This window comes from Canis lupus, chromosome 4 (assembly GCF_011100685.1).
Source record: "Canis lupus familiaris isolate Mischka breed German Shepherd chromosome 4, alternate assembly UU_Cfam_GSD_1.0, whole genome shotgun sequence".
NCBI lineage: Eukaryota > Metazoa > Chordata > Mammalia > Carnivora > Canidae > Canis > Canis lupus.
In genome coordinates, this window is record NC_049225.1 from 25,154,792 (window position 1) to 25,170,697 (window position 15,906).

Here is a 15,906-nt window from a genome sequence, read left to right on the forward strand (position 1 = left end):
GCCACCCAGGTGTCCCATGGTTCAAAACATTTTTAAAAGGATTTTATATTTATTAATTTGAGAGCAAGAAAGCAAGTGATGAATAGGGAGGGGAGAAGGAGAAGGAGAAGCAGGAAGCCTGATGCGAGGCTCAATCCCAGGACCCAAAGATCACTCCCTGAGCCAGAGGCAGATATCTGCTCAACCCCTGAGCCACCCAGGCGTTCTATGGTTCAAAATATTTTATTTTATATTTTATTTTATTTTATTTTATTTTATTTTATTTTATTTTATTTATGTATTTATTTAAATTTTTTTTTTTAAGATTTTATTCATTCATGAGAGACCCACAGAGAGAGAGGCAGAGACAGAGGCAGAGGCAGAAGCAGGCTCCATGTGGGGAGCCCGATGTGGGACTCAATCCCGGGTCTCCAGGATCATACCCCGGGCTTACGGCGGTGCTAAACTGCTAAGCCACCGGGGCTGCCCTGGTTCAAAATATTTTAAAAAAGATTTCATATATATTGATTTGAGAGCCAGCGAGCAAGTGATGAGTGGGGAGGGGAGAGGCAGAGGGAGAGGGAGAGGCAGGGAGCCTGATGTGAGGCTCAATTCTAGGACCCTGGGATCATGACCTGAGCCAAAGGCATATGCTTTACTGACTCAGCCACCCAGATGCCCCACCTGGTTCAAAATTTAAAAGGTTTGGCAAGGGATTTAGTAAATAATCTCTCTCCCACCGTTGAACTCCAGCCACAGTTTTAGTAGGAAACCAGTGAACATAAGAAACTCAATGGCTTGGGTATGCTTCTAGAGATGGTTTATGCATATGCAGGCAATATGTTTTCCCCTTTTATACAAATGGTGACCTATCATATTGTCCTGTTCCTCGATTTTTTTCACTTAACATACTTTGAAGAACATTTCTTATCAATATATATTGAGTCTTTTGACAGTTATGTAATAATCCATTGATGATTGTGACATAATTTATGTAACTAGATCCTTATGGAAGGACCTTTGGTTATTTGTGATCTTTTGTTATTTCTGACTGTGGCAATGAATGACACAGTTAAGTAGTTTTATGCCTGTGCAAGTATATTTATAGGCTAGTTTCTAGAAAGAGACCATTCCAAGCACTAGATGTTAGTCAATGGAAGGATTTTATTTAATTATTTAATTAATTATTTAGAGAGGGAAGGGGGGGCAGAGGGTGAGGGAAAGAGAGAATCTTAAGTGGGCTCCACACCCAGAACGGAGCTTGAGGTGGGGCCCAATCCCATGACCCTGAGATCATGACTTGAGCCAAAATCAAGAGCTGGCCACTTTACCGACTGAACCACCCAGGTGCCCCAGTGATGGAAGGATTTTATTTATTTTTATTTTTAATTAAAAAAAAATTTTTTTTTTAAAATTTATTTTATGATAGTCACAGAGAGAGAGAGAGAGAGAGAGAGAGGCAGAGACACAGGCAGAGGGAGAAGCAGGCTCCATGCACCGGGAGCCCGATGTGGGATTCGATCCCGGGTCTCCAGGATCGCGCCCTGGGCCAAAGGCAGGCGCCAAACCGCTGCGCCACCCAGGGATCCCTGGAAGGATTTTAAACTGAGGTATAACATGGAGAGTTTGGGGTTTGGAAAAGATAACCCTGGTAGTGGTGAGGAAGATAGATTGGAGAATGAGGCACACATTGTTGCAGCGCCATCTTTCCGAGAGATAGTAAAGGCTGCCTTTAAGTGTTGGAGGAGTGCAAGTAGAGGAAGAGGGGCAAACTCTAGTTTTGCCTCTTTATTTACGTTTGGATTCACAGTATTCTCAGTTTCAGAAATGCACCAGTAAAACAAAATGACTTTAAAAATTACTAATTAGGGATACCTGGGTGGCTCAGTGGTTGAGCATCTGCTTTCAGCCCAGTTCGTGATCCCAGCATCCGGGGATTGAGTCCTGCATCGGGCTCCCTGCAGGGAGCCTTCAACTCCCTCTGCCTGTGTCTCTGCCTCTCCCTCTCCCTCTCCCTCTCTCTCTCTCTCTGTCTGTCTCTCATGAATGAATAAATAAAATCTTTTATTTATTTATTTTTTTAAAAAATATTTTTTTTTAATTTTTTTTTTAAATTTTATTTATGATAGGCACACAGTGAGAGAGAGAGGCAGAGACATAGGCAGAGGGAGAAGCAGGCTCCATGCACTGGGAGCCCGACGTGGGATTCGATCCCGGGTCTCCAGGATCGTGCCCTGGGCCAAAGGCAGGCGCTAAACCGCTGCGCCACCCAGGGATCCCCAATAAAATCTTTTAAAAAATTACTAATTATTTTATGAAATAAGTCATACCCATACCTTTTTGATTTTATATGGAAGAAAGAAATATTAAATACAGTGGCTAGTAGAGTGGATCTACCTATATAGAAATCGTGGAAGAAAACAGAAAGAGATAGAATTGAAGTGGGATCTCTGAGGAAAGGGTTATACTTGTCCCTGAACTCAAGTACGCAAGTGATTTTTAATCACTCCAGTATGTATTCTAAGCTGGCATGGACAGATCCCTATGCTAAGATGTTAGGCAAAAAGCAGTAGGAGGACATATTTATAGGATCCTATTCTGTATTATCCTATATGTGGAAGAGCATGCACTAAAATGTGGTGGGAATGAGTGGTGGGATTTTAGGTTACATACTTTTTTTCTTACCATAATTCATGTTTTCCCTCTTAGCAATGAACATGTACCACTTTTGAAGTAAAAGAAGATTAATCCAGTATTTCCCCACATCTTATTCTTGTTACTGTTTGTACTGTTCTCAATGCTTAGAATCACCCTCTTCTCTTGTTAAGATGGGCCCAGTGTTGATGTCACTTTCTCCATGAAGCCTTTTCCAGGCTGCTCAGTTGAAATTAATCTCTCCATGAGGCTTGCCTATGTTTTTTGTTTTTGTTTTTGTTTTTTTTTTTTAAATCAGGTACAATCATGAATTAGAGCTGCTTATGTGCACGTATGTTTGTACTCCTCTTTCCTCTGACCTCACTCACCATACAAGTTTTGGAAGGCATGCAGTACTTCATAAAGTGGGATTACATGCTTTTGGTAGATAATGTGATGCTGACTCCATTGTACTGCAGCACTGCAGGTTTTTCTCCATCAGAGGACGAAGAAATAGATATAAATTCCAAATCACAGTCAGCAGAGTGATTTTAAAATTCTGACCGTGATGATATATCTATATACACCAGATGAATACTGTTTCCTAATTTGAGAAGGCTACAGAAAAGTCCCTGGAGAACAAGGAGCCATAAATAAATAAACATCATCTCTAAAACTGCCATATCTATTGCATCTCTGACACCAAAACACAAATGCCACATTTTACCTGAATTTACCAGAAAACTTTTATCTTTGAACTAGAAGTTCCGACTTGGACTGTTTGTCCTAAAGTTTCCATACACAGGCAGATTCCTTAATTAGTCTACAGTAGTCATGTACTGATGGCACTGAGGAATGGGAATGCAGAATTCCCATCTTTCCCCTTCTTGTCCAGAAATTGACCCCTTTTATTATCTTTGCCAGATAAACCTTTCCTCTTCTTTTTTCTCTTTTATTTTTCCCTCTTTTTTTTTTTCAAGTAGTGTTCTGTTGATATTTCCTTCCATGTCTTTTTTCTTCTTTCCTCAGCTACCAGTCTACTTTAGGCTCTAATAGTTTTCCTCCTTGATAGTTATCTACTAGTCTCTCACTCCCATCCATTACTGCCAATTTTCATAGTAAATCTAAGTACAGCTCTGATCTCAACACTTTTCTTGCTCAGAAGCTTGTACCTCCTCCAATTGTCTTTTTAAAGATTTATTTATTCATGAGAAACAGAGAGAGAGAGAGGCAGGCTCCTTGCAGGGAGCCCGATGTGGGACTCGATGTCTGGACCAGGATGACATTATGAGCTGAAGGCAGATGCTCAACTGCTGGGCCCTCCTGGCGTCCCTTTATTTATGTAAAAAAAAAAAAAAAAAAAAAAAGGGATCCCTGGGTGGCGCAGCGGTTTGGCGCCTGCCTTTGGCCCAGGGCGTGATCCTGGAGATCCGGGATCGAATCCCACGTCGGGCTCCCGGTGCATGGAGCCTGCTTCTCCCTCTGCCTGTGTCTCTGCCTCTCTCTCTCTCACTGTGTGCCTATCATGAATAAATAAAAATTAAAAAAAAAAAGATTTTATTTATTCATGAGAGACACAGAGAGAAAGGTAGAGACATAGGCAAAGGGAGGAGCGTGTTCCCTGTGGCGAGCCTGATGCAGGATTCTATTCTAGGACCCTGGGATCATGACCTGAGCCAAAGGCAGATACTGAGCCATCCAGGTGCTCCTAAAATTAGTTTCAATATCCATAAATACAATTTTATTGGAACAGCCCTAACCACTCATTTACATATTTTTTATGACTGCTTTCAACCTACAGCAGTGTTGAGAAGTTGTGACAGAGGCCATATGCCCCACAAAGCCTAATATATTTACTGTCTGGCCCTTTATAGAAAAAGTTTGCCAGCCCCTGACCCAGAGTCTTAGATCTACAAAGTTGGAAATAGACCTCTGAGATGTTCTAATCCAACTTTTTCATTTTTTTTTAAAGTAAGCTCAGTGCCCACCATGGGCTGGAACTCATGACCCAAAGATCAGGAGTTACATGCTCTTCTAACAGAGCCAGCCAGATGCCCTCAGCTGTCTCATTTTAACAATGAGAAAATGTATTCTCAGACATGATCAACAGATCCAGGGGGATCTGGAGCAAGTACCTTTGACAGTGGAAAAGCCAAAATCAGAATCCAGTGCTGGTCCTACCCCACCATAGTGCCTTCCCTCAAAACCTGTGCTAGTCCAGTGTGACTGCTTGGCATTTCACAAGCAAATTCAGGTCCTTCTCAGTTCATTTTTTTTTGCATATACTCCATTTCCTGCCATCTAAGATACCACCTTCCCTCCAGAAGTTATATCCATGCTTTAAGGTTCAGCTCAAATACTGAAGGCTGCGTTAATCTCAACAGCTGGTTGTACTCTCTGTCCACTACCCCCAGTAGTGCTAAGTTCTGCCTCCCTGTTGGCATTCACAGGAGCCATGTATGTAGTCCTAATGCTGTTCCAGGCCATAAGCTCCCTAACTACATCTTTGTGTCACCTGCACATTGCCTTACACATAGAAATCTTAGGACACAATTTAAAGAATAAATTAATCTAAAAACGTCAGGATATAAGAGATGCCTTCAACATCTCTAGTTTATGTCTATTATGAAAAAAAAAAAGAAAATACAGCACCACTGAGTAATATTTTTTGATGGGATCAGCTGTATAGAAGAATTGATGGTAAATTTACCTATATAATAGCTAACTCGCAATTGATCATGCATACCATAGGGAGAACTTGAATTTGTCCTAAGGAAGATCATCTGATTATGTGATTATTATTTAAGATGAGTAGGTGTGTGTGTGTGTGTGTGTATTTTTTTTTTTTCCTTTTTTTAAGAGAGGGACAGGGGCAAAGGAAGAGGAAGAAACAATTTTTTTTTTCCAATTCATTTTTTGATTCATTTATTTGAGAGGGAACACCAGTGGAAGGCAGTGGTGGGGGGTGTTGCAGAGGAAGAAGCAGACTCCTCTCTGCCCAATTCACGGCTCAATACCAGGACCCCAGGATCACGACCTGAGCTGAAGGCAGACACTTAATCAACTGAGCCACCCAGGTGCCCCAAAATGAGGATATTGATTACTAGGCTTATAGAAACTTGCATGCTAAGGTGGGAATTCATGCTTTAACTTCAAATTCCACACTGATAACCTTATACATTGTTGATCTCCAGGGATTCTCTGCTGTTATATCTTCCATGTAAATTTATTTTGGAAAGTTTTCCAATTATGAACCAATATAGACTTGTGTTGCTCTGTAATGAACCATTAGGAGCAAACTTGGTATTTAGTGATGACTGAAGATAAAAGGATTGTAGTTTAGCATATAGGTGCTTTGCCAGCATTGACTTTTAATACTTTGCTTAAAACAACATTAACAATAATATGGGTAACCCAGGTGGTTCAGCGGTTTAACGCCTCCTTCAGCCCAGGGCGTGATCCTGGAGACCTGGGATCAAGTCCCATGTTGGGCTCCCTGCATGGAGCCTGCTTCTCCCTCTGCGTGTGTCTCTGCGCCTCTCTCTGTCTTTCTCTCTGTGTCTCTCAATAAATAAATAAAATCTTTAAAAAAGAAAACATTACCAATAATAAAATAAAGATGAATGGACTCCCATGATAATGTCAGTCTCTCAATTCTGACTAATTCTGTTTCTTTTGCCCAACTGGAATAAGTTATCTGAGATGGTAGAGCCAGAATTACTTAAAGGTTTAGTTGTCTGTGGCAACTATTCAATAGGTAGGCTTGTAGTACTGATAATTTTGCTTTAATAAGCAAGTGAAACGAAAGGAAATAAACTTAATATTCCTGTAAAAGTCTTCTGATTAAGCCAAGTCTATGTTTAATCTATTCATGTTATATGAGGAGTAGTGATGAAATACAATCTGCCAAAGGCACAAACACAAATAGTATTGCTGGGAATGTTTGACAGCTTTTTTTTTCTATCTGTACATCTTGGCCAGTTTGGTCTGGATGTGCTGTAGCTGTGCTCTTATTTCACTTTTCAGCAAGTTTAGAATTGAGTCTTGCTCAGCCCCTGTGCAGTCACACTAAATATATTTGTAGTCATTGAGAAGAAAAGGTAAAAACATAAACAAGCCTAAAGGTAAAATGTTGGGGGTTTATTTAGTATAGGTACCTTCAAAAAAGTCTTTTTCTATGGGCGTTTTAAAGCTGGAGCCTTAACCATTTGCCACACAAATGCTTCCAAACATTGGATTTCCAGTTCTGGCTCTTTGTAAGAAATGTGTTTGTAGCTTGAGTGGAGAAATAGAGTAATTTTGTTTCTGGGCCCTAATTTAATGGGTCAGAGTGTCTTTTATAGCCTGGAGCCAAATTTAATTACTAAACTGTAAAAGTGACTGAATGATCTCCAGCTAGCAAGGAAGATGGCTCCCAACATTAGTAAAGACACTTAAGACTTTTGCCATTCGGTTACTATTTCAAAATTTGACCTACCAGTAGTTTAAAAAAAAAAAAAAAAGTGAAAGGCAGGGCACTTTTCAGTCGATTGGGTGTCTGACTCTTGATTTTGGCTCAGGTCATGATCTCAGGGTTATGAGATTGAGCCTCACATCCGGCTCTGTGCTCTGCACAGAGTCTGCTTGAGATTCTCTCCTCCCTCTGCCCCTCTGCCCTTCTGCCCCTCTGCCCCTATCCCTGCTCACCTGTGCTAAATAAATAAATAGATAAATTCTTTTTTTTAAAAAAAGTAAAAGACTACATTATTTGTCAATTTTAAAAGATAATTGAGGCCAGATTGACACCGTTGATTGTTCCTAAGCAAATAACAGTTATGGAGCTGAAGCAGCAGCAGCCCTAGTGAAAACCTGTGGAAACCTTCCAGCTTCTGGGCGTGGAAACCAGAACAATTGGGTATGAGTTGATATAAGACTGCAGCCTGATGGTTTATAGTTGCCCATTGTGAGCCTGAAATTTTTATTGTCCTTGTCTTTTGATAGCTCCAGAGAATTATAGAATCATGCAGTATAACAGTAGGAAACATTACTCATCATTGAAGCCCTCTCCCTCATTAAACACACACACACACACACACACACACACACACACACACAGTGGTTTAGAATTAGAGCATGTATCTGCTGAAGTCCACACTGTTATCAGAGTAATTTTAAGCATATCAAGTAACGTCTCTGTGCCTCTGTTCATCTTCTGTAAAATGAGATTGTAATGGTACCTACCTTATAGTGTTGTTACAAAGATTTAATGAGGTAATAAAGAGCTCCTAACTTACAGCATGTGCTCAGGTGAAAAAAAAAAAAAACCCAAACAAACAAAAAACCCAAACGCAACTTTTTAAAAAAGGAGAAAACAGAAGTCACAAATGAATACCACAATGGCAGAGGGAAAGAAAAAGGGACCAGTGTTTATTTAGCACCTATTTTCCAGGCCCCGGAAAATACATATGTATTAGCTAATTTGCATATGCACCACATTCTTTAGCCAGGAGAGAGATTATGCTTTTCCTGTTTTACTGGTTAGGAGAATAAGACTCAAAGAGATTAAGTTACTTGCCCAAGGACACGATATTAATAATAGCAGAGCTGGAGGGAGACTCATTCCAAAGCCCCGGTATTTTTCCCACTGCTCAATGTTAACCTTTCACTAGGTCTCCAGTTTTCCCTACATAAAAATGGGTTGCATTTTGAAAATGTGTCTACCAGGTAGGGACAAAGTTACAAATGGTGGTTACATACCCAGACTTATCTGCAAAAGCTACATTGTTATTAAAATTATGCATATTTGTGAATTAAAACTGTTAGGAAAAAGTGTATTTGCATTTCTGGCTATTATAACAGAAAAACAAAAAATATCTTTTAAATTCTATGGAATAATCTTTGAGCAAAGCAGAATTGGTTAGAGAGCAGTAAGAAGATGGAGACTGTTTTGATGCTGGTGGGGGCTTTAGGATACTTTGAGGGACTAAACATTTATAGCTCAGAGACAGTCTATATTTGATAACACTTTGATGATGTACAAAGCACATTCTTATGTGTTATTTCCTTATAATAATGTATGAGCCACATAGGACAGGTGGTAGAGTCGACCTAATTTTTCTTGGCAGTAGTTAGCTTTCTTTTTTTCTTGATTTTATCCATGATTTTTTTTTTTAAAGGAGCCTAGCTAGTCATTTTAATAGAGGATTAATTTGTATGTTGAAGAATGAATGAAAATAAAAGAATGACGTTCTTCCTGAGTTAATTGTGCAGAAACAGAAGGAATTAGGATGGAGTAAAGAGTGTATGTGGGCAGATACGAAGATGGTAGAATTAAATGTTTTTTTTAAACGTATTTTTCTTTATTATTTTTCTTATTTTAGTTGGCACTTTTTAATTTTTATTTTAAAATATTTTATTCCTTTATTTGAGAGCGAGAGTGAGAGAGCATGAGTGGGGGGAGGGGCAGAGGGAGAGGGACACCCAGACTCCCTGCTGAAGCCAGATGCAGGGCTGGATCCCAGGACCCTGAGAGATGGTCACCTGGGCTGAAATCAAGAGTTGGTCACTTAACTGAGTTATCCAGGCAACCCTAGTTAGTACTATTTTTTGATACTTTGTCAGTCATTGTATATCATGGCTGTGAGGGAAGAACAGTGCAGACCCAGCCTCAATGGAGGTTCTTGTACATGAAGCATCTGCTGAAGATTCTATTCAGATCATGCAATGATCTTTTACTCCCCACCAGTGTTAATGAATATGTTATAGTTACATAATTATAAGACTGGTGTGACTACAACTGAGTTCCCATTTAAGTAATCTTTTTAATAACTAAAAAAATTAGAAGAAGTAAAGCAGATTGAGTGAAAACAATCCTTTCATTTTCCCATAATTATTATTTGCTTTCCTGTTACTAAAGGGTGAGAATTGGCAAACCTTTATGTGATGTAGTATTTGTTTCTGTATGTTTCAAAACAAAATATAAATCGCTTTAAGTAGGATTTGGTATGCTGTAAATGAATAGGAATGTAGGAATATTTGTCATTTAACGTCTTGTTAGCAAGTTAGAGAGTGTACTTGAAAACACGGGAAATGAAAAAAAACAAAACAAAACAAAAAAAAAACCACGGGAAATGGTGCCTAGAGGCTTGGATTCACATTCAAGTCTTGCAACTTTCTTAGAGAAATTATCTCTGTGAGCCTCCTTTCTGATGTGATGCATTTGGATTAGATCGCCAAATTCTTTTTGACTCTGCAATTCTCTGAAATGGAAGGAGCATATTTTATGTTCATTTGAGGGGGCTCAGGAGAAAGTGGGTGGTGGGGAGAACTTTCCTGTGCTGATGACGTGCTTTATAGCTAAATTAGTGGTCATCAGAGCATAAGTGTAACTGTGAAGTGTACAGAGGAGTCCTGAGTTGAGGGAGAGAATGAACTATAGTATTTGCAAATTGGAAGCCTACCCACAGCATCTTCATAAATAGGAATCTGATGAGCAGGATGCTCTGCTAACATTTTTCTAGCGTTAATTGATACAGTCAATCTTATGTTGGGTTATAATAAGCAGCTGCCGCCAAGGCAACTTAACACTAGTTCTAAGGAAAGTAGGTTGCAGCAAATAAGCTTGCTTGACACAAGACTTGCCACTGACATGGTTCCTCTACTGTTTGTCTCATGTGATTGTATTACCATTGATGCACATTTAAATTCAGTTTTTTTTTAAAGATTTTATTTATTTATTCATGAGAGAGACAGAGAGAGAGAGGCAGAGACACAGGCAGAGGGAGAAGCAGGCTCCATGCAGGGAGCCTGACGTGGGATTCGATCCCGGGTCTCCAGGATCGCGCCCTGGGCCAAAGGCAGGCGCTAAACTGCTGCGCCACCCAGGGATCCCTCAGTTAATTTTTTTTGTGTATATGTATTTGGGGGAGAGTGGGATAATTCATTAGTGAGATAGCAAGGCATAAGTGGAATTTCCCATGACACTCATGATATTGGAAGTCTTGCCTCCAGTCTTGCCTCATGATATTGGAAGTCTTGCACTGTGCTAATTAAGAACTGAGTGCTTTTGTTAAATTAGTGATACAAATTCAGATGCCTGAATGGCCAAGTAGATAAATGTGTGAATCAGACCAGTTAGAGGACATTGGGCAGTGGTAGGGACCATGGTAAACTGAAAAAATTCAGGACCTGATTGAAGAAAACTGCTACTATCTCCAAGTCATTGTTGTCATATGGAAATAGAGCCTAGTGTTACCAGATCTTCCTGATATCCAATAAAATCCAGAAATCTAGATTTCTTTTTAATGTGAAATTTTCCATTTAAAAAATACTGTGCAGATCAAACAAAGTAGGTCTGTAGATTGCACCTGGCCCATACACCACCATTTTGTCATTCTTAACATAAGTACTTCTCTTGGTCATTCTCATATAGCTCTTACAAGAAGAGCACTTTTATAACAGAAAGTATTTAGAGCGCTTGGATAAGGAATTTTTCTTTTCTTTTTTCTTTTTTTTTTTTTTTTAAATTTTTATTTATTTATGATAGTCACACACACAGAGAGAGAGAGAGAGAGGCAGAGACACAGGCAGAGGGAGAAGCAGGCTCCATGCAGGGAGCCCGACGTGGGATTCGATCCCGGGTCTCCAGGATCGCGCCCTGGGCCAAAGGCAGGCGCTAAACCGCTGCGCCACCCAGGGATCCCTCTTTTTTTTTTTTTTTAAGAATTTATTTATTTATTTGACAGAGAGCAAGAGAGTATGCACAAGCAGGGGGAGTGGCAGGCAGAGGCAGAGGAGAAGCAGGCTCCCTAGTTGGTACTGTTTCTTTTATCACTTTGTCAGTCACTGGGTATCATGGCTATGAGGGAAGAATAGTCCAGACCCCAACCTCAATGGAATTTGTTCTGTACATGAAGCATCTGCTGAAGATTCTATTCAGATTATGCAATGATCTTTTCCTCCCCACCAGTGTTAATGAAAATGTGATAGTTATGTAATTATAAGACTAGCGTAACTACTGCTGAGTTCCCATCCAGGGCTCAGTCCCAGGAGCCTGGGATCATGACCTGAGTCAAAGGCAAACACTCAACCGACTGAGCCACCCAGGTGCTCTGGATAAGGAATTTCTAAGAGTAGCTTCAGGAATTTTCACTCTCTTATAGGCACTAAGAGGATTGCCTAGTGTAGGAACGATAAACTCTGATACCCACAGGGACCAAGAAGTGACATAAATGAGTGAAATGGTCTGGACGTGAAGATTATGGGAGTGGTGCAAAGAGTATATTTTCTATATGGGACATTTGGGTTCTAGCAAATTGTTTCTTTGCTGAAATGCAGATCTGACGTGGCCAAATCTTTTGATATTTCAAAATCTTTATGAAATTGCTTGATTTCAAAAAAAAAAAAAGTGGCCAAAACAAAAATTACCCTTGGTCCAAATGGTGCACAAAGTCCACTAGTTTATAACTTGTGTCCTAGATCACTGTTTCCCTAAGTATTTCCTACATATCCTAATTCCATCATAGGTTAGTAGGTATTAAGAAATAACAAATTTGGAAAGTGGTCGATTAAATGAAATTAAACAGATTTCCTGACTGAAGGTTATCTTAGATCCTTAAATAAACTAATATGTTTTGTAAATTCCCAAGGAGAGATAGATCATAGACCCCACAGTTACAATTAATATCTCTACTCCAGGGTTTCCCTGGGTGGCGCAGCGGTTTGGTGCCTGCCTTTGGCCCAGGGCGCGATCCTGGAGACCCGGGATCGAATCCCACATCGGGCTCCCAGTGCATGGAGCCTGCTTCTCCCTCTGCCTGTGTCTCTGCCTCTCTCTCTCTATGACTATCATAAATAAATAAAAGTTAAAAAAAAATTAAAAAAAAATCTCTACTCCACTCATTTATCTCACCATACCTCCTGTCTTCAAAGAAGAGGTGATTTCTTGTTGGTAAATAGTCTTTACCTGTTCTCCAGGTTCTTTCTCTGCCTCTTCAGAGACGTTGCTACATAATCAATGTCTTGTTTCCGGCTTCCTTTCCTTCAGCCTATCAACATGTTGGTTTTCTTCTATTTAAACAAAGTAGTAACCCTTTCCTTACAGCGCGCGTGCACACACACACACACACACACACACACACAAAACTTCGAATGGACTTTGGACCTAAAATGTAAGAGCTGAAACTAAAATTCTCAGAATAAAATGTCAGGGTAGATCTTCATGACCTTGGTTCTGCAAAGCCTTCTTAGCCCCAATACTAAAAAGCACAATCCACAAAAGAAAAAAAAAAAAAAAGGCAGGCAGCCCGGGTGGCTCAGCAGTTTAGCACCGCCTTCAGCCCAGGGCCTGATCCTGGAGACCTGGGATCGAGTCCCATGTCGGACTCCCTGAGTGGAACCTGCTTCTCCCTCTGCCAATGTCTCTGCCTCTCTCTCTCTCTGTCTCTCTCTGTCTCTCTCTGTCTCTCTCTGTCTCTCTCTGTCTCTCTCTCCCTCTGTGTCTCTAATGAATAAATTAATAAAATCTTAAAAAAAAAATAGGCAAATTGAATGTCATCAAAATGAAAAACTTTTGTGCCACAAAGGACACTGTCAAGAATGTGAGGACAACATAGACTGGGAGAAAGTATTTGCAAAAGACACAGAACTAAAATTATAATTAAAGTATGGGTAAATGATCTGAATAGACATTTTCTCTGAAGAAGGTATACAAATGTCAAGGGGCACATAAAAGGATATTCAACATCATTAGCCATCAGGGATATTCACATCAAAACTACAATGAGACACCACTGCATAGGCTGGCCATGATTAAAAAAAAAAGAGATAATATAATATAGCAGAGGATGTGGAGAAATTGGAACCCTCATTCATTGCTGGTGGGAATGTTCAGTGGTACTCTCTGCCTCTTTGGAAAATATCCTGACAGTTCCTCAAGAATTTAAACACAGAGTTACCATGTGATCCAGCAATTCTACCTCTAGATATATACCCAAGAGAAATGAAAACAAACATCCACACAAAAACATGTACACCAATGTTTATAGTAGCATTATTCATGAGAGCCAAAAAGTGGAAATAATCCAAATGTCTACCAATTGATGAATGATAAAATGTAGGATAAATGTACAATGGTTATTATTTGTGAATAAAAAGCAATGAAGTACTGATAGTATGGTCCAACATGAAAGAAGCCAGTCAAAAAAAGTCATACTCTGTGATTCCATTTGTGTTATGTATAGACAAATATGGAAAGACAAAGTAAATTACTGATTGATTATAGCTAGATGGGGCCGGAGAAGGGTTGGGGATAAATGAAAGGAGTGACTACTAATGGGGTGATGAAAATGTTCAAAAATTGATTGATGGTTGCACAGCTCTCTTGAATATACTAGAAACCATTGACTCTGGCAGTTGACACTGATGACTGTTTTTCACATTCTTGAAACGATTCTTTTTGTTTTCATGTCATAGTTCTACCTTTCCCTGCATATTGCTCTCAGACATTTCCTTCTCAGCTCTTTTCACCAGCTTGCTCTTGGATGAGCTGCCATCTGTTTCTTCAGCCTAGGCAACTAAACTGAGGAATTATCTCTTCAGTTGCTTATTGAACATTTGCTTATCTCCATCTAAACACTCCACAGGGAGTAATTAGTTTCCCTCCCAGATCTGGTTTTCTCTTCCTGTATTACCTCTCTTCCCAAGTCTATTTGAGTCAGGAAGCTAGGAGTCATTCTAGATTTCTCCCTTACCCTCCACATGGAGTGTCATGTAGATAGACCTCTTAAGTCTGCCCTCATATCCATCCATACTGCTGGTGCTTTAGCTCATCAGTAGTTTGTCTTTCACAAAGACACTAAGCTCTGTGAGGTCAGGGGCCACATGTATTTTCTTCATTACTGTCTAAAATACCTGGCACATGGTATGTTATATAAATATTTGATCAAATAAATGCACTAACACATGAACTTGTCATTGTAGTTTTTTAAATCTTTGGTCCACTTTTGCTGCTGAATTTTTCTTATTGAAATGCAAAGCTAATAATGTCTTTTGCTTAGAACCATTAAATAATTTTCCATTTCCTAGAGAATAAAGTCTAAGCCCACTTCATACAAGTCTCTCCCTAATGTCTCTTTCTGCTTCTCCAACTTCCTGTCATCTCTATACCTCTTCCCTGTGGATCCCTGTTCCCTGAAGTGATGGTGCCTTCACATATGCCTTCACATATGCTACCCCATTACTAGAAAGCTGTCCTTCCCCAAATCCCATTACACTTGGAGAACTGTTATCAGCCTTTCTGAAGTTTCTTTTCCTCTGTGAAACCTCTCCTACCTCATTGACACAGAGCTGAAGCTTGGATTTAACTGTATTACAGCATGCATTACACTGTGTTATGGTGATTTATTTAAGCATTTGTCATCTTTCTGTGAAGGGCAAGGACTGTGTCTCACTTATTTTTGTATTGCCATCACACACAGTGTTGTATACATAGGAAGTGCTCAATAAGTTCTTGATTAAATGAATGAGTTGGAAATCAGACTAGGTTAGAGAGTCCTATTTTTTCTGGATATATGGATATTTATTTTTTATTTTTTTTAAAGATTTTTATTATTTGAGAGAGCGAGAGAGAGAGAGAGAGAGAGAGAGAGGCAGAGACACAGGCAGAGGGAGAAGCAGGCTCCATGCAAGGAGCCCGATGTGGGACTCGATCCTGGGTCTCCGGGATGATGCCCTGGGCCTAAGGCGGCGCAAAACCACTGAGCCCCCCAGGTTGCCCAAGGATATATGGATTTTTAAATACCTGACTCTAGTATATCATCTGTGAATGATGCAAAAGGTACAGTGGGGGTGGATGGATCACAAGTCCATCACTGCAGGAAACAACCAAAAATGTTGCTGATGGTGGGCTCATACATCCTTCTGTGGCCCAGATGTGTTACTGCACGCAGCTGCATATCATGATGGTCATTCAGTATAATGGATTGATCAGCCTAATACTTACACTGTAGAAATAGTGATTTGAGCCAAACTAAGTACAGGCAGATTGTCAGGTCACAATCAGTTGGTTTCCCTCAGTTGGCTCCATAGCTGGCCTACTGTAACTTTAACTGTTCCTTAGGCTTACATTTTCATCATTTACATCTTCTTGTCCAAATATTAGAAACTTGTATTGATTATCATATCCCTGCATCCTTTAAATGTAATGTTCCTTAGATACCACTTATACTGTACAAATCTGTAACACAAGTCCTCTCTGATGTGTTTTGTCTTCCTGTATTCTTATACTTAGTCTAGCTAAGACATCTACATTAACAT

At 39.8% G+C, this 15,906-nt stretch overlaps 1 protein-coding gene across 4 annotated transcripts in view; it reads left to right on the forward strand.

Moving 5' to 3' along the window:
- VCL (vinculin) overlaps nt 1–15,906 on the forward strand; it is a 114,944-nt gene that overhangs the window by 17,430 nt on the left and 81,608 nt on the right. The gene's annotated exons all lie outside the window — the stretch shown is intronic.